A 19,426-nucleotide genomic window follows, 5' to 3' on the forward strand; every position below is an offset into this window, starting at 1 on the left:
TCTCAAGTCCTCCTCCTCAATCTCTTCCTAGCATTGGCCAAGACAGCCATCAGTCAGTTCAGGAGGAGAAACCTGGATGGGGTGGATCTCTGCAACTGTGGGGTCTTTTTTACTCCCTCTTCTGGGCATGCATCCAGGCTGAGTTCCTCTGGGTGGCATCCACTGTCCTGAATTCTCTGCTCGGTGTCCTTTTCTGGGTCCCTCATTCTGATGTTCCAAACTACACCCCTGTCCTTGTTTTCCCCGCCTCCAACCTTCGTCCCCCGTAATCAGTTAGATTCTGGCTTCTGCGGCTGCTCCCTTATCTGAGGGGCACTCCTTTTGTTGTTCTGATAGGCTCTGCCCACAATCCTTGGATTTAAATAGCGTGGCACTTTCAGCCTGTGCTAAATTAATTGATAAATAAAAGTGAATGTAGAAGCTGGAGTTTACTTGGTGAAAGGAAATGAATGTTAAGAGTAAAACCAGGGAACTTTGAGTTGATTTCTTCCTCACAAGCTGTTCCGTGTTTCAAAGCATGATGTGATTGAAACCTGCACATGAACCATTGGTTCAGTGACCTTGGAAAGCAAACCCTAAGCCTTCATTGATAATCTCCAAACATTTTCTGATCTTTTGCCAGGGAGAGCTGTGGGGCCGCTGATCAAACCTGCTTTCATTGCTACATTTCAGATAACACTGCTGGAAGGAACAAAAAGTTTAAAGCTCCTATCATGTCTCTGAGTAAAATTTAACGTGTGCAATAAAGTAAGGACTGCATCCTGCGAACCTTTGTGTTGAAGGGTAATTGCTGGACTTGAGCTTTAGGTATAGAGGTCTAATGCTCTCTGCCTTGTGTTCTCTCATAGCAAAAACCTGACTGCAAAAAAAAAAAAAAGAACAAAAGTGGCATTGATCTCCCTAACGTCCAGCCTTCACAAAGCAAAGTTCATCTCTGTTCAGTAGGAGGCTGGGACTTTCAATGCTGCAGACGCCAGCAGCTGCTCCCTGATGGAATGAGAAAAAGTCTGGTTTCACAACTGCAGTGCATCATCTTAGCCTGCGTCTCCACATTGAGATTAAATGTTGCAAGATTTCCCAATAGCTCTGTGTATGTGTCAGAGGCAGGGTGGTGTATGGGTGTGTATGAAGATTAAGAGTGGCCTGAGGTGTAAAAATTTGGGTCTGGCTCCAAATTTTGACTACTTCTACCCTCATCCCTACAAATATCCGAGTGTTTGCCTCGCAGTGCAACTCACTATAGAGAAACAGTCTAGCTGCAAATGTTAAAGGTGGTTGGACTTAAGTTTTGGTTCCATCTCTAAGCTAGAGGGGGATGTGATGAGGGGTGTGCTATACAATATATTTTATAACACAGCTATGTCCAGCACTTCACAGCATGACTTCAAAGCAAGGACAGAACTCAGAGTCTTTTGCTCCCTATGGACAGGCTGCTGCACTTGGCCTAAAGGAGAATCTACATTAGTTATTAGCAGTATAAAGCCTCTGACATACACGTCAACAATTCTTATCCAGAAACACGCACACTGGCATGTTCATTTTATAACTGGTGATGGATTATTGCAGGAACTAAGGACTGACGGATATTGACCCTGAACTGAAAGTGTTCCTAGAATCTATGGGGGTAATGGAGCACTTCCAGAGCAATGCTGGGGCCCAGCAGAGGATGGGGAGCAGAGGATAGTAGTGGCAGGGAAGGGAGCAAGGAATTCTGGCCAGAATATTCAAAGGAAGGAGTTAAGGCCCCCAAATCCCGTTGGATTTCAATGGGTTTTGAGATCATCACTCTACATGGCACCTTTGAAAATCCCACCTACTATGAGCATTTTTGAAAGAGTGGAGAGGCTTTTGTTTTTTGTGATAGATCCCTTTTGTTTGTTGTGGACGGTTTGGGTGAATACGCGGTGCAGTCCTGGAGTAGTTAAGGCGCTCAACTAGACTCCTGAAGGTTGTGGGTTTGAGTCTTGCTCAATCTTGCCCTGAAAGGCTATCTCCAATTTATCCAGCTGCAAAATGGGTAGCTAATCCATGAGGTGAGGGTAGTTAAAGGTGGTCAGATGTACTTTACTCCCTTGGGGCCCAGATAGCAACTTCACTCCCATGTGTACTGTTGGCTATGAAAGTGGCGTGCCTTAACTGTGTCATACCGATGAGTCCTTGGCTTTGGGTGGATTGGATCTGCACACTGTTTAGTCTGGATCCACCAGTGTGTACTATATCTGAGTCTAATGAAGTGCACCTGAGTTCCATCCCATCAGATGCCATGAAAGAGACCCTGCAGTATCTTCAATGTCACCCTCCCCCCAAATCTGTTAATGGTTACTTTTCTTTTAACAATTCCAAATCACCTTTTTTGTGTGTGGGGAGGGGGGTGTCATAAAACATTTGAAGCTTTTAATCCTTTTCCCTCCTGACACTGCTGTGCTGTTTGCACTACTCAAGAGCCCGGCTCCAAATGAGGCAGCCATTCTTAACCTATGCAGACAAAGGGAGTGGTTCCCCTAGCAACAGGAACCATGTGGAGGTTCTCAGAGAGCTCTCTTCCCCCCCTACTCGTGTTTTCTTTCAAGTTAGCATTTTGCACAGCATCTCAGGTGGAGACTCCGACAACCGGGCTAGCGGCAAACAACTCTTCTGGCTCCACAGAACCAGCATTCAAAAAGCAATTATTCCGCATGCATCAGACAGAAAATATGATAATCGTGGGTAAGTGAACTGGCACGCATCCCGAGTTGATGATGTGTTGGTGGGGAGGAAGTTTAACATGCTAAGAGACTGAACTGCTCAATGCTTTCTAATAGTATGTGTTTTTGTAATAGCCACAGTGATGTGATATTTGCCTCCTTTACTGACATGCTCATATCTCTAGATCAGCGGGTTTACTGCTTTGAGTAGGAGTTAGAAGATGTGGGTTCTAATTCTGGCTCTACTGCTGGCTTGGTGTGTGACCTTGGGCAAGCCACTTCACTTCTTTGTACCTCAGTTTCCTCATCTGCAAAATGGAGATATAAGAACACAGGGCATTGTGAGGATTGAATATGTAAAGTCCTATATTAATGTACTATTATCTCTGAGATTTTACACACATTAGTATTAGCTTCAAGAGCAAGTATAGTTTTGTCAAGCAGTTCCTAATTTTCATTATAGATTCAACACCATTTATTTTTTCTGCAGGTTTAGCTACATATTTTCCCCTCCAGTACAGTACTTATGAATCTTAGCAAGTGTATAAGATATATAGAGTGTGTGTGTGTGTGTGTGTATATATATATATGTGTGTGTATATATATGTGTGTGTGTATATATGTATGTGTGTGTGTGTGTGTGTATAATTGTGAACAGCTTTACCTGAAATAAGCCATGGATCTGGTTAAGTGAATATCATGTTGTATTGTGGTAAAATTGAACGTATAAGAACACAGTGGTTTTAGTCTTATTACGTGCCAAACCATTAAAGTATGTCATTTTTATGCTCTCAGTGCAGTTTTATTTATTATCAAAATGTTTGCAATCCCAATTTTATTTGAGCAAGTCAATATGTAAATTCCGCAGGCTCTCACATAGCGTGTTTCATCAGTGGATCTCAAAGCACTTCCCAGTCTTCAATGTGAAGGGAGGGGAATATTATCCCCATTTTACACATAGCCTCTCAGTGGCTTGCCCAAAGTCACATAGGAAATCTGTGGCAGAGCAGGGGATTGAATCCAGGTCTCTTAAGTCCTAGGCTGGGGCCCAAACCATTGCAGCATCCTTCTTCAGAACACAGCATCATACTTTCTAAATATAATTGAAGTTTTTGGTCATATAAGACTTTTGTGTGTGTGGAAACAAACCATTGCTGAGTAATAGTATATGTTGGTCATTTGTGCATAGGCTTTCTGACAGTTCCAATGTGCAATTGGGTTGCATTATGCATGGACAGTCATAATGAGTGCACTTACTAATATAGCCAATTATTGCAGGCAATCATGGTAACTGCACTTGCAAATTAGGTGCACAGTTACAGGCAGATACGGCTGCCTGCAGATCATGTCAATTATGTACATTATTATTGCTTTAATTATTACTTGTGGGTCTGGGGGAACATCCTGTGGAAATATCATTTACTAGATGTTTGTGCAGAACCTAACTCAAGAGGGTTGGCTGCTTTGGGGTACTTCCAGGACACCAATATTACTGTCCTATTGTTATACAAAGTGCCACGGTGGGATCTTTAATGGCTATAAATGGTCAAAGCATTGACTTTTATATCTCCTCTGAAAGACACCTCTATCAGAACCGTATCCCCTCGCAGGTACTTTGAGGGCACTGTGTCATTATTGACTCAAAGGGAAAGGGAATTGATAACTCACTGCTACCGGCAGCAGATAGATGCTACTTGGAGATTGCTCCAAACATTCACATGGCTCATTCTTGCTGGACCTGTGAGATTTGATGGGATCACTGCCCAAAGGAGTATGGCTGCTGACACTGCCTGGCTTGCATCATTACCAGAATCCAGATCATATCAGTAATGCTTTCCTCTTGCCACCTATATCCACTGGTTCAGGAAGGAGTTGTCTTGAAATTGTTCTCAAGTTCCGGAGCTCTATGTGGCAACATATTGCAGCACCAAAATGGTCAAATATATTCTGTCCTTATTAAATGATGATGTACCAGCACCTATCTCGAATTCTAGGTGTTTCACATACAGCACACTTATTGAGCTGCCCATACATAATATGAGGCTGATCTGAAGAGAAGGGTTAGGGTATTTTGTTTTGTGTTTTGTTGCAAAGACCAAGAGAAATAAATTGTAACTGACCAACAAGAACAGTTAAGAGAAGCTTTGTTAGGTGGCGGGATGTCAAGGAGTCGGAGAAACTTTCATGCTCTAGCAGGAAAGATAATTACACCATTTTCTTGAGTTTATCCCTTGTACATTATGGGATTGTCACAGCTGAAGAAAGGCAGGATTTGTAAGTGTGAAATCATTTTCTATCCAGGCTGATTTCTTGTCTAAAAATTAGAAGGCACAGCTCTTCCAGAATACCAGTAGCCAAAAAGTGTAGCTATTCGCTATTTATTGTGACCTAGATCCTGGCTTTTATATCACAGCCCAGAGTAGGAGGTGGTCTGGAGTCATACTGCCTAAGATGCACTGTGGGTGGGCAATCTGCTTGATCCATTAGGCACTGCGGGCAATTGCAGGGCAGGGGCAGACCCCATACCTCCCTGCCCAATTTTCATCATAGTCCTTTCTGGACAGCTCGGGAGCATAGGGGCTGCTATTGTGAGCGGCTCCCATGTAACCCATCACAATCTAAGCTGTTATGCTGGGGTTTTCAAAGGAGCCTTAAGAGACTTAAGTGCACAAATCCCATTGAAAGTCTATGGTAGTTGGTCACTTAACTCCCTTAGACCCTTCTGAAAATCCCAACTTCCTTTGTTCATATGTACAAGAGACACAAATTGAAAGTGTCCCATACTCCAACGATCTTAAATTCAATGGACATAGAGAGGACCGGATACACTGGGCAACCCAGATGACCTAGCATGATAAAAATATAATGCTAATTATTTATGCTGACTCCTTGTGGGCATTGCAGGAAGAAGTGGCTGAAAACCTTAAAGGATTCAACAGATGCTTGGAAGAGCAAACCTTGTCTCTCTGTCTCTGACGTTATTAAAAGTGTGGGGGGGGGAGGGAAAATCTGGTTGGCCTCTTCTGTATAGACTTTCTGGGCCGTATATAACATTTCTAAAATAAAGCTGACAAGAGCATAGGGAAGATGATTTGTCTCCCATTCCCTTTTCTGTCACTATGTCGATCTTTGGGCAGATAAACCATCTTTTAGTTTGTTTGGGGTTTTTTTTTTTTTGGTGCTGAGTACAATTTTTGACAAAGATTTGGCATTTTTAATACAAGCTCCTTTCCAAAAGCAACAAATGTCCTGTATGCTGGCAGGTTTATATTTCTTCTCTCTATATGAATGCTAGCTTGGGGCTTTTAATGGACTAGTCCTCTCTTGAATGGTACAACTGATTTATTCTTTTAGTGATGATGAGGTGGACATTTCTATTTCTAGTAATCCTTCAGTCATATTCTTTGTCAAACTTCCTTTCCCCCGCCCCCATTTTCAATAACAAGATGATTTTTCTTCTGCATCAGTTCCATTTCGTGGATGTCGCCTTTTCCTACTCCTCTCCATTCCGGTGACGTCCCATGAAAAGAGAAGCATTGCCGGTATATTTTTCTCAGCTCTCTTCAGGATTGTCATTAAAAGTGTATGTGTGTTTGCTGTAGGGTAGCTGCTATGAATTGTCACTGACTGTACCCAGAGGCTCTTACTTTAGACTCTAGATTCATGCCTGGGGCAATAGAAAGCAAAATAAGAGGAATCATGCCCAAGGGAAAGTATGTATGTTTTATCGCTTCACAATCTCATCTTCTCTTTGTCACCATCTCTAGCAATGCATCACTAGGTCTATATGGGCAAAATATTAACCTTTAGCCATCTTAAAAGGGGTCCATCACCACCTGCACATACCTCTCAATCAATCAATCAATCAACCCAACCAATCAATCCCCGCCCTGTGGGATCATGTGACTCAGGGGATCACAACGCAAATTAAATTCCTTGACTCTGTTTCCTCCACACCTTATTTGGAAGGCTCAGGCTTGGCTACACCTAGTGGCTTTTCCTGGCTTTCTAGCCAACATAGGAGGATCAGCAGTGACTAGAGAGGGAGGCTGGTCCTGTGGTTACAGTATTGGCTAGAAACACATGAGGTCTGGATTCTATCCCTGATTCTGCCACTGATTTCCTGCGGCTTTAGTATAAAGGCGAGTCAGATTCATATATATATATAATTTTTTAAAGGAAATATCAGCTATACCCTTCTACCCAGTCATGGTCAACAATGACAGAGAACGGGGAGCATTTTGGAGGAAAAACCAGGAGTTCAGCTTCAGCTGGGCTGAGTTGACATTGAAATCAAGACATCCGGAAGAAGATGTCACAGGGACAGGCAGAGAGACAGCATTGGATGGGAAGAGGCCGGTTCAGAAGTGGAGAGGTAGATTTGTGAGTCATCAACATAAAGGCAGCAGATCAGTTGATGAGCTAACCTAGAGAGAGGACTAAGGACAGAGCTTTCTAGGGTTGATCAAATATCCTAAGCACCGTTGTTCTAAAACTTTCCAAGGCTTATATCACTTTTTCCATTCAAATATTGACAATGCTCAGATACATAATCTTTGGGTTTAAAACAGAAATGGGCCAAAGCTGAAAAGTTGTACCTGGATCTAAACTTCCTCAAAGTACAAGGTTACTGCAGACCTTGTTCAGACCCATCCCTAGTGTAAATCCTATGGTAACACGCTCCTGGTCAGGTCCCCCGCAAATATCCTTTTCACGTGGGCAGTTGTGATAACCAGCTAGTTAGATCTTCATAAATCTTTGTTCATAAATGGGCAGATATTTTAGCACCTTGTTGGACAATATGGGAATACACAATGGTTGAATGCATTCTCAAGGAGTACTGAATTCTTTTTGGGGGGGAAAGGGTTAGCTTTACAGTATTTAGCTTGACACTAAAATGTTCTTTGTATCTGAATCCAGGCCTCGACTATTCTGACTGGATTTTAAAATGGATAGGGATTTCAAATCGAAACCAGACATTGTAATGGTTAAAATAATATTTCATGAAAGTTGACTTATGGAGCCCAGTGTGCTTTTGAACAGTAAAGTTAAAGGCATTGCGAAATACTTGACTCTGTGTAAAAGCCACATGATTGGATGGTAGTTTGAGAGGGTTTCTGTAAAAATATTTAAAATTATGACCATATTTCAAAACCAATTATAATACCGTGTGTTGAATGTATTCAGAAGTCAGTGCTGAGCTAGAATTGCCTTATTTAAATCAATTTAGCCATTTGTGCTTCTTTTATATTTTCTAAATCACTAGGCATTTTATGTATGGAAAAATCTATGTACAGCCATTACAAAAAGGTCTGGAAAAGAACTGGCCATTTTTTATTGAATTCTGTCTGGTCTGACATTTTTTTCTGGCTCACAAGTGAAGGTAATCATTCCATTTTTATTTAGTAGACAGCCAGAAAGTTATCCTTAAAAAAAAAAAACCCTCAACATAGCATTTTATTTTGTTTTTGCATTAGATGTTAAACCCAATGATTGGTTGAAAAAGTTTGTTCGGGCTAAATAGGCTGACATTGCCTGTATAAATCATTGCATATATAATGACCTAATATTCATAATTTTAAATGTGACATCCTCTGCACAAGGCTTTCTCTGTAATCCCATTGCTTTTTATTTAGATTTAAAGCGGGTTTCACTGTATATTACATGCCAAGTCCAGAGACAGCCTCTTGCCTTCATATGGACCATTTTAAAGGTTCCTCAATGTCCAGAATGTGTCCAGAATGATTTTTGTTTGACCTTTAGTTAGATCAACTCTCCTAGACTGATTTCTGCTGGCTCCTTTGGGCATCACTTAAGACAGATGTCATTGTAGCTGACAGTATTCCCTAGCATTTTAAGATCCCTAAATAAAGTACGTTTCTTCCTCCATTGTCTTTGTCAAATGAGCATAAAGCAATCACCCCCGTTCATTTGTATTTGGGGCAGGAAGCCTATCTTTTGGCTAAGTGCTTTGTACATTTTGGGTTAGATCCTTAGCCAGTGTGCAATGTCTATTGCTATTGACTTCAGTAGGCCTACAACAATTTGTATCAGCTAAGTATGTGCCCCTTATAGCGCTACATAAAGAATAATGTCATTTAACATGGATAACATCATTTATGAGGCTGAGCAGTAGCAATTCCTGTATATTGTCTGTTTAAAGGCAGCAAAATGGGATTGCGATGGAATTTACTCCAGCTTAATGCTTTTTGTTGCATTAATCTAGGTTTCAGAGTAGCAGCCGTGTTAGTCTGTATCCGCAAAAAGAAGAACAGGAGGACTTGTGGCACCTTAGAGACTAACAAATTTATTAGAGCATAAGCTTTCGTGGACTACAGCCCACTTCAATCTAGGCTATTCATTTTCTTCCAAGACATAAAGTAATATTATTTTGAAGGTGGTATGTGTTTACATTGAACATCGTCAGTCGTTATAGCATGGTTAGAATAAGTTCAGACTTAGAATTTAGATTAAACTTACATTCATCCTCCAGTAAAGGGGAAAAAACCATGGTCATTTTCTACATGCTGTCATAGTAGAGATGGTAATTGAAATAAAGTTAAAAATTGCAGCATATAAACTTGGGGGGTAATTAGAGACTCTAAAGGAGAGAGGAGTATGATATTAATGTCCCACTGTATTTGCAGTGCAAACTAGTGGGGTTACTTTGTCACGTGTATAATGTGCCTTTGCAGACACAGATGGCTAAAAGGAAGATTAATGCATGTGGTCCTAACCACCTTTCATATCTTTACAGCTAAACATTATTTATAGAAATCAATTAGTTCTCTGTCTCTGCTATTTTATTATGAGCCTCTATCCAAGTTTCTGGCAAGCTCTTTAAGAGGATGATTGATGGTAAACTTTCAAAATGAATAAAAAAGGAACTCCTCTATGGGAACTGGTAGTGAGGAGAAAGGCTAATGATAGTAAAGCACAAATTTGGTGATATACTAGGAACCTGTGTGTAAAGAATAAGTGTGATGATAATTAGATGCTATTTTTCCCTAAAGACTTGAGCTTAGCTTAATATTTGCTCCTGAAAACTAGGTGAAGTTTTACATCTCCTATTTAATTTGCGGCAATGGCAATATTATTTACTTATAAAAGTAGCAAATGCTCAATACATTGTATACTCCATTCCTGATCCAGCAAACACTTACTCACCTGTGTAGTCCCATGGAATTCAGTTACTTCTGTGCCTAAGTGTTTATAGAATCAGGCCTTTGTGGCTTAAATTATTATTTAGCTAATGAAGGATGCTGCTTTCAGGATGCTGGTTGATTTGCCTATGTTAGTAATAGAATACAAACCCCAGTGGCCCCGATCCTTCCTGCCCAGAGCCCTATTGACTTCAGTGGGATTCCACATTGGGTCTGCTCACACAGTTCTCTTTGCAGGGTCAGGATCTGGGGTTGATAGAATTTTCAGGTGCTGATGAATGGAAAATTATTTATTTTATGTTAACTGGGCCTTTTCTCGCTATCTGAAGCTCACTGAAGTCAACGGGAGTCTTTCTAATCCTTTCAGTGAGCTTTGGGTCAGGCTCACATAGCAATTTTCATCTTCAAAGTACTTTAAAAATATTAACTAGTTCATTCTCCTCAAACGCCTGTCTATAAAATGGGGGCAGTAATACTTGCTTTACGTATCTCAGAGCGGACAAGTGACTCGCTGAGGCATCTCAAGGAGGACTAGAACTCTGAAATTCCACGTTCCCAGTCCTGTACCTGCTACGCTATATCATGCCTCTCTCCATATATAGTATTATAATTTGGGCATCCAGGAAAGCAGAGTGGTCAGGTACTGGACTGGGAGCCAGGAGACCTGAATTCTAATCCTACCTGAGCCACTAAACTGCTATGTAACCTTGGCTGAAGTCACTTCACCTTCCTATTTCTTTTTCTTTTATTTACTTAGATTGTGAGCTCTTTGGGCCATGGATTGTCTCTTAGGATGTGTTTTCACAGTGCCTGGCACAATGAGGCCCCAGTCTCAGTTAAGGTCTCTAGATGCTACTGTAATACAAATAAATAATAATAAAAGTCTGTAATAATCACCTTAGAGATTTTTGAAATGTGCTGATCATTTCAAAAGCTTCAGAAATAGAATCATAGAATCATAGAATATCAGAGTTGGAAGGGACCTCAAGAGGTCATCTAGTCCAACCCCCTGCTCAAAGCAGGACCAATTCCCAGCTAAATCATCCCAGCCAGGGCTTTGTCAAGCTGGGCCTTAAAAACCTCCAAGGAAGGAGACTCCACCACCTCCCTAGGTAACACATTCCAGTGTTTCACCACCCTCCTAGTGAAATAGTTTTTCCTGATATCCAACCTGGACCTCCCCCACTGCAACTTGAGACCATTAATGACAAGGCTGAAGGAGGAAGACATCCAGGCTGGGATTCCTGCTTCCCAACGTCTGAAATGTGTCATGTCAGTTGTAATGCGTTACTTTAAGCATTTACTATTTTTTTCAACCAACAAATTTTGATGGAACAAATTGCAAATCACTGACCTGTGTATTTTTCTAAGCAGTGAAATGTAACACACACGTTACAGATAACTGTATAAGACCATTTCCAGTGGCTGTGTATTGCTCAAGAAAGTGGGTTTTGTTTTAGAAAGACCTGCACTATCAGCAGCACCCGGACCACTGCCATTGCTGCAGCCTGAAGAAGGCTGCAGGCCCAGCTGGAGGCAATTATGCACTTTCTGTTGGGGGATTGTGAGTACCTGGGTGGTAATCACTGGGCTAATGAGGTAATTGGGAGAATGTAAGTGGAAAGAACAAGAAGCAAGGGGCAGCTCAGAGGATGAGCCTGGACTGAAGTGTGAGGGCTCAGGGAAGCCAACCCTGGCAGTAAGCTTGCATTACACTGTGTTACCATGCAACAAAAGAATAAATGCACACCTTGGTGAAAGATAACAACGCAATGTGTGTTTGTGACTCTGATTCCTCCTGAACTGGCCAGACAGTGCAGTTCAGTAGCTACAGAGGTGCCCTGCGACACATGGGGGCTCTTTCCGGGAGCATTAACTCTCTTGGGCTAAGAGGAGACTGAAGGGGAACCTGTGTGTAGGAAGGAGATTTGGGCGAGATGCTGGGCTGGCTAATGAAACAACCAAAGGGGATGCAGCAGGTGGAGAGGCAAGCGCTTCTGAGCTGGCCGGTGGAACAGCAGTGAATGTTGCAAGAGTTCATCAAGGAGCAGGCCCAGTACAGCAACAGCTCCCGCAGAGATTGGTGAGTTCTAGTGAGGGGGCTGGAAATCGAACGATAGGCCTGGGACTAGGTAAAATGGCCCCAGAGGATGACTCTGATGCCTTTTTACTAACCTTTGAGCTGGTGGCTACTAGCACCAGACAGGGCTAGGGTGCCTGGGCACTTTGGCTAGCTCCTTATCTGGTCGATGAGGATCAGGCAGCTTATACAGCCCTGAGGAAACACCAGGCCAAAGACTATGAGGCTATTTTGGACAGAGTTGGCCTGCCAGCTGAGAAATACTGCCAAACATTCAGGGCAGCCAGTTGGAATGGTGGGATATGTCCCAGGGCCTTTGTACAGAAATTGTCAGACTGGGTGACTCAGTGGTTTCTGCCAGATAGAGAGGACATTGAGGCCCTAACCCTGAGACTATAAGAGTCTGAGTTCAGAGGCACCAGCAGAATCATTAGATATGATGCTAAATTAACCGAGGAATATGTGGAGGTGGACTTTCCATGGAAAGAGCTCCATACCCCTATGACCAAGGACGGAGGGAAGAAGGTTGAAGAACATCATACAGGGGTAGCTCAGAAGGAGACTCAGAGGGTAAACCTGGGCTGAGGGAAGCCCATCCTTGCTGAAAGCCTCCATTACACTGTGTTACTATGTAAGAAAAGAATAAATGCACACCTTGGTGAAAGATAACAACCAGATGTGTGTTTGTGACTGTGAAACCACCTGAACTGCCCAGGCAGTGGCATAGAATTTATGATCTTGAAACAAATATCCATAGTGAATCTTGGGTTCTTCTGGGATTCTACTTCAGGCTTTGCCCTGGTCAACTTCTCACTTGTTTTCTGTCAGTTTCCATATTACTGAATAACTTTCTTAGGATTAATTCTCCCTGTGTGACTGCTTGCTGCAGCACTTCCAATTTCAATTTGTAGGCCATTTGTTGCAAAATAAAATAAAAATAAATGTGCAACAGCATAGTTCATGATTTAAGACACTATTCTTCATTTGGAGGATGAACGCATTAGTAGAACCCAGCTTGTGATGGCAATTTTTTTTCATCAAGCACCGTTATGAAATATGAAGCATGGTGTGTGTCCGAGAGGGATGTATGCTTGGTTTACTGCAAGTCCAACAGTAATAAGTGTATTTGCCTTTTAAATAATGTGACCCACTTTGTGAATGATTAGCTGGTTGCTCGAGCGCATTTTCCTGCATTCACACTGAAAGACTTAGCTTCATGAATGTCAAGGTCTAGCTGGGTGTGTTTTAGGCCTGTTACCTGTGCCAATATTCTGTTCCTTTGGCACTCTAGTGGTGCAGGATTTGGTACACCGTTAGGTGCAGAAAGGCCTCTTTCCTCAGTATTGGGAAATTTGTTGAGGATAGTAAAATGTTCAATACATAGTTTGAAGTTGTTTTGGAAGATGATGAACAAATATGGATAAACTGAGGAATTTGTAGATAATCCTCTATGGAAAATTACAGTCATTAACTAAAGACTATGAAATCATTAAATCAGAAGTACTCTGATAGCTACTGAAAGTTAAAACACTCATTGACTGTGGCTTTTAACATAAAAACACCAGGCAATGACCCCTTGGAGCATACAAGTATCAGAGTGGTAGCCGTGTTAGTCTGGATCTGTAAAAAGCAACAGAGAGTCTGACGAAGTGGGTATTCACCCACGAAAGCTTATGCTCCAATACATCTGTTAGCCTTAAAGGTGCCACAGGACCCTCTGTTGCTTGGAACATACAGTGTGCAAAGGGCAGTTAGTGGTCTAAGGAGTTTGTCTTGCTGTAATAACCAAACGGTGTTACGAGCTGGCACAGGGGGAGCCTAGATGCTGGAGCTCAGGGTGCTGCCATCCGCCGCCCTCCCTCCCCCCCCCCCACCCAGCTTGAAGTGGTTTCCACCTAGGGTGACCAGACAGCAAATGTGAAAAATCGGGATGGGGGTGGGGGGTAATAGGCACCTATATAAGAAAAAGATCCAAAAATCGGGACTGTCCCTATAAAATTAGGACATCTGGTCACCCTATTTCCACCATATACAGGGTTTACAATTTGGTTCAGTGGCTCTCAGCACCCCAACTATACAAATTGTTTCAGAACCCCTGAGGGGGAGTCTATTTCTGTGCAGTGGAGCATAGGGGAGTCTGTCCAGAACTTGACTCCTGGTGGCTCTGGCTTCTGCTCTGTGTGGGTCAGAGAGAGGGGACATTCCCCAGCCGACAGAGACCCAAGAGGAGCGGGGAAGAAGAGGCATGGGCTGTGGGTGAGCAGGGACATAATGCGGTCCCTGCTGGGGGCCAGGAAGTGGCAGGAGATGAGTGGGAACCAGAATTTGTCCCCCCTCCCAACATCTAATTGGCCACACTTCTGGCCACCCTTCTGACTGGCCAGTCCGCTGCACATGGATGCAGCGACATGCTGATGCAAGTGCTAATACTTGTGTTACCTAAAACACATATTGCAGGCAGTGTGGATTTTATGTGAGCAAAGGAGTGCACCCGTGGGTTTTGAGTATCAAATATGATCAGTGCAGTGCACCTGCCATATGAGATGATGCATTACTAATATCCCCATTGGCACTTTAGCTGCAGTTCAAGAAAGCAACCTTATTCGGGGAGGGCACTTAAGCATATACTTAAGGTTAAACATGTGCTTAAATGCTTTTCTGAATTAGGATCTTTCTCAAGTACTTCACTTTCTATTTCTAATCAGATGCTGCTTGCAATGTTTTGAAGCTGGAGGTAAACATGTGCAATATTAACGCACCGCAGCAGTAAACCAAAGCTGGTGATACATGTGGTATTTCTGTATCCTGCATAGAACTGCCTAGTCTTGTTTCACAGTCATTTGGGTAACAATCGGAGAAGCTCCAAACACACACTTTGATACAGATAGAAATACACTCAGGGCAAAGCATATAAATTGCTATTTCATCCTGTTCTATTGTAACAAGTGCCCCCCCTCCGAGAATGAAATTACTACAGCAAATACATAGTATAGTAAAATAACAGTATTTATTTCAGACTCCTGTGCATTAAATTTGGCAGAGTATCAGTTGCCAATGCTCCTGCAGCTTTTGCTACAGAATATTTTCAAGCTTTTTTTGTGGCAGTGGGTGTTTACAGAAAGCTTATTCACTTTTTGGATTGTAGTCATCTTTTTGCATTTGGAGGCCAATCTTGGATTCCTTTTGGCTTTCATTGGTATAACATTCATCATTCAGGACTGATTCATTTGGATTTTATAAATGGGGCTGTAATACGCCATTCTGTAGAAATTCTTTCCTCTTTCTTAAGGTGTTTAACTCGGCTATATATAATTCAGCACAGAGGAAAAGCAAGCTTTTTGAGTCCCATTTTCAAAAGCTACTTAGGGTAAAACTTTCAAGACTACCCAGGTGACTTAGGCTCCTAAATCCCATTTTCGAAACTAACGTAAGCACTTAGGAGCTTAAGTCTAAATAAAGCCAGGGGACTTAAACTCCTAGTCACTTAGATGCTTTTTGAAATGTTTATATAAAGTTTTCTAAAATGAAACTGACATATGGAATAGGGAGAAGGAGAGCTAATCCCCCTGCACTGCCCTGCAATGAATAGAAAATTGAAACTTCACCAATTGGTGAAAAATGCTCACTGTTTTTGACCAATTCTAGAAATAAGCCTTAATCCTGACTTGGAAGGTGAAATTTAAAGTAAGGGTTAGGGGAGAATTTAGTCTCCTGCACCATTCATTTCTCCTTGGTGAGATTGCCAAATTAGTTGGTGGATTTTTTTGTGACAGAAAACTGTCTGGAATCACCAAATGACTTAGATGTCTGAATTCTCGGTGGGGAAGTAATGGCTGCAGACTGGGGCTACCAGAGGGAATCAAATAGAACCACTTGCAATGGTGATATTGACGCCAGCCCATCAAGAACTGAAGGGTGAGACTGTCATAAGCACTCGGCATTTTCCTAACTCTGTTCCCATTGAAGTCAAAATCCCACGCAAGACTGTTAATCTGTTTCACGCAGGCCACAGAATAGAGCAGTTGAGTATTTTTTTAATACATCAAGAGTAACAGTTCTGCATGGTAGGGGCTAATGAGGATGTAACCAAGTGGCTACACCTTTATTAAAACAAACAATAGAGGGCTACCTCCCCACGCCTGCCAAAGGTAACCTGGCCTGGAAGTACTGAACAGTGAAAGGAGGGTGGCTAGGGTCAGCCCACAGCCTTCCTCCCTTTGATGCCTAAATCCAGACCAACCTAGTTATCCAAGGCCTAATCAGCTCACTTAATCCCAAAACACTGATGGGCCAATACCATAGCCATGGCTTGTAGATCCAGGAAGGCTACTGTACAGAGAAACTCTGTCTCATCATGAGAGCACAGGCATCCCTGTGATTCCATCCCCCTTCTGCACAGAGAGTGGGTTGATACCTCTTTCCAAGGAAAGGTCATTGACTCATTCCCACATTGTCCTGGCCACTCTAGGACTGGGAGACCCAGCTGCACAACCCCACGGATGGGTTTCTAACTCCTCCTTAGGACAACCCCACCACAGCTACCACTAGCCTTTTGTTTCGCTGGTGTCCCCCAGCAGCAAACCTTGCTACTAAGTCCTGATCTGTAACAATGTGCCCAGGTCCAAAATCGTTCACAGCACTGTGTTCCCTCTTGGTGTTTAGCCACCCATTCGTGAGCCGTGTGTGTGAAGCTATGGCCAAGAACCCAGATCACGCGAGGAACCTGCCAGTCTGGTCCTGCAATTCCCGAGGGCAAAAGTGAAAGCACAAGTAATGCCATGAGACTGGAAGTGAACCAATATCCGTCCAAGCAGGGTAGCTATGCAATCCCAGGGAAGGCATGGCCAAACATGGATGGACATAAGCCCACAAACAGAATGAATGTCACCCGCTCCAGGCTTGTATCTTGTGGTCCCTGTGGCCATCAGTGGTACCAGATGGAACTGCCCCAGTTTGTATCTATTTTGTTGAAGCAAGTGTTCTGCTGTTTTTACTGACTTTTCTCTTAGTCCATCTGACAATATAGGTAATGGCTTCATGTTCCCTGCTAGAAGGATGTGCTGAAACGAAATAACCTGATGACAACAACATGCATAGTTAAAACCTTAGCATAGGTGGAACCTACCTGTGTCTTTAAGTTGACTGTTTAAACAGCTGACTGTTGTCTGGGTTTGGTGTTACATCTCACTATGGCTGAAATAGTCTCTTTCACTTTGGCTGCTGTATATTTGAAATGTTATTGGGATCAAATATTTTTTAGGTTGGGATTCTCAGAGGGGCAGAAAGTTAGGTGACCAACTCCTATTGAATTTCAGTGGGACTTGAGTATTTACATCGGGGTATGTCTGTCATTTCCTGCAGATTAATGACCTGCTCAGTGGAGTTAACCCCACTTGGTCTTCATTTTGCAGGACATTTCTGATGCTGTGGGCATTATTGCTTATTGCTGCAAAACACGTGCACCCTGTCTTCCCCCGTGCAGCAGTCCCCCGCCAACACACGCAGAGTTATGTGGAATTATTTCATGGATGGTGCATTTTCAGCTGTCACATACAGCAACTTTGCAGCAAATCTGCGCCCTGGACCTAAATCAGATTGTTTGTATCCTCAGCAGTCCAAACAATGTGTATATGTTCGCATGTCTGTGTCATACTGGCTCTGTGGGTGCATGTTTATATGTGTATAAAATTTGTATTTATTTGTATTATGCATTTTGGCTACACAGTAAAATGCAGTGTTTGTTCTGATGAATTACACGCCATCAATAATGTCGACAGTTAGGCAGGACTGAATTGTCCGTGCAGCAGGAGAGCGTATGTTAGTACAACTTCTGCATTCAGAACCTTGTTAATACTAGCACACCTTTGCCTATCAGTAATTAGGCCATAGTCATTCTCTGATGATGTCTGAGAACTCCGTGGGGAAGTTCTAGTTAGCAGGGACCTGAAAGAATCCCTTTCAAGCTTCCTGACCAATAGGGAAATGAAAAATGAGGCAGGCTTTCTATCCTCTTTAGAAAAGACTGACTTGCTGCCTCATTGGTTCTGATTCCGGGAAGGGACTCATCCATCATTATTAACTCACCATATTACTCTGTAATATAGCTTTATGGGCCACATTCTCAGCTGGCGAAGTTGCAGTGAAGTCAATGGAGCTATGCCAGTTTACACCATCTGAAGATCTGACCCTCACTGAAAGGGAGAGTAGAACAAACAACCACCATTGCAATCGGGAAGTCTTTTCAATACAGAAGAAACAAACATTTAAAACAAGGAATCAAGAGAGCTCCTCAGCTGGGGTTTAGCCTGGGGCAGGGCCCATCTTTTTGTTCCACTTTGGTCCAGCTCCTAACACAACGGGAGCCTGGTCCATGACGAGGGTTCCTAGGTGTTACCATAATGCAAATAAAGAATAAAAACTTCAGACCCTGAATGTGGAGTTCAACCTTTGCGAAAGCATCCTTGTCGCTCTCTCTCTTCCCCTCCCCCTAGTCAGTTTGTAGCCCTTCCGTTAAGCACTTATGCAGGAGTAGGGGGAGCTGAGCTGGAGTTTACCCCTTGTTCACCAGACACGGGGTAGTAACCCTGCACCGTGTCACACAACAACTCACAATGATATCAACGTCAGTCAGCTTTCATTTCCTATTTTCTCCAGAGAAGGTTTCTTCGTTGGTGTGTAAATGAATTTTGTGGCTTGTTTTCCAGGAACAATGTGGGTTGAGGGTGGGGGAAGGGGAGGACATATGGTGTCTTTTTCTGGTTTAATATGGAAATGACAAGGGGGAAAAAAAGTTAGTTTCTTAATTTAGAAATCACTCTCGGAGGCTGATTTCTCAGTAAACATAAAGCTCTGCCACATCCCTTTTTTCACAAGTGATTAGGGAAGCTACTGTTAGGCAATTCAAAAGAAAAATGAGAACACCACAGAGCCAGGATATGGGTGAAATCTGGGCAGTCATGTGGAAATGCCCTCTATTGAAAAGAAACATCCCTATTGTCCTTTTTCCTTTTCAGTGCTCAAATACTGTGGTGTTGCCAAAGTGTTCCCTTTGAAAAACTGCGCTGAAAATCCACCCGTTTCCCCAAATCAGATCTGAATTAAGTTCCCCAGTATTTTATCTAACAAGTTTTCCCAATCCAGGTCCCAAATAGGCATGATCTTAAATAGCTTGCTTAACTTTTAAGTACACTGACATCAATGGGACAACTAACATGCTCAAAGGTAGACATGTGCTTAAGTATCTTGTGAACTGGGTCTAAGTTCCCCATCTTTTATGATCAATCTGCATTGGTCCCATTGCCAATCTGAAATTGGGGAAGCTCTCCAGCTCTCTGCATGTTGATACAAAACTCCAAGGGACTGGAAAGAGATCTCACCCTCTACATACATTCACAACTGCTTATCATTAAGAAGTCCTTAAGTGGTTTGCTGGATCAAAGCCTTATTATTAACTTACCATATTGCTCTGGATCAAAGCCTTAATAACCAATAACTTGTAC

The 19,426-nt window shown here is 42.6% G+C and overlaps 1 protein-coding gene across 2 annotated transcripts in view; it reads left to right on the forward strand.

Annotated features, from left to right (window-relative positions):
- ANKFN1 (ankyrin repeat and fibronectin type III domain containing 1) overlaps positions 1–19,426 on the forward strand; it is a 222,155-nt gene that overhangs the window by 32,005 nt on the left and 170,724 nt on the right. Inside the window, exon 1 of one of the 2 annotated variants that reach the window (XM_042841026.2) lies at positions 2,563–2,706. The exons of the other annotated variant lie outside the window; for it this stretch is intronic. The gene's annotated coding sequence lies outside the window, so the exon portion shown is untranslated. Of the gene's footprint in view, positions 1–2,562; positions 2,707–19,426 lie in introns of those variants that run through there. 2 annotated transcript variants of the gene reach the window in all.

Source organism: Chrysemys picta, chromosome 12 (assembly GCF_011386835.1).
Source record: "Chrysemys picta bellii isolate R12L10 chromosome 12, ASM1138683v2, whole genome shotgun sequence".
Taxonomy (NCBI): domain Eukaryota; kingdom Metazoa; phylum Chordata; order Testudines; family Emydidae; genus Chrysemys; species Chrysemys picta.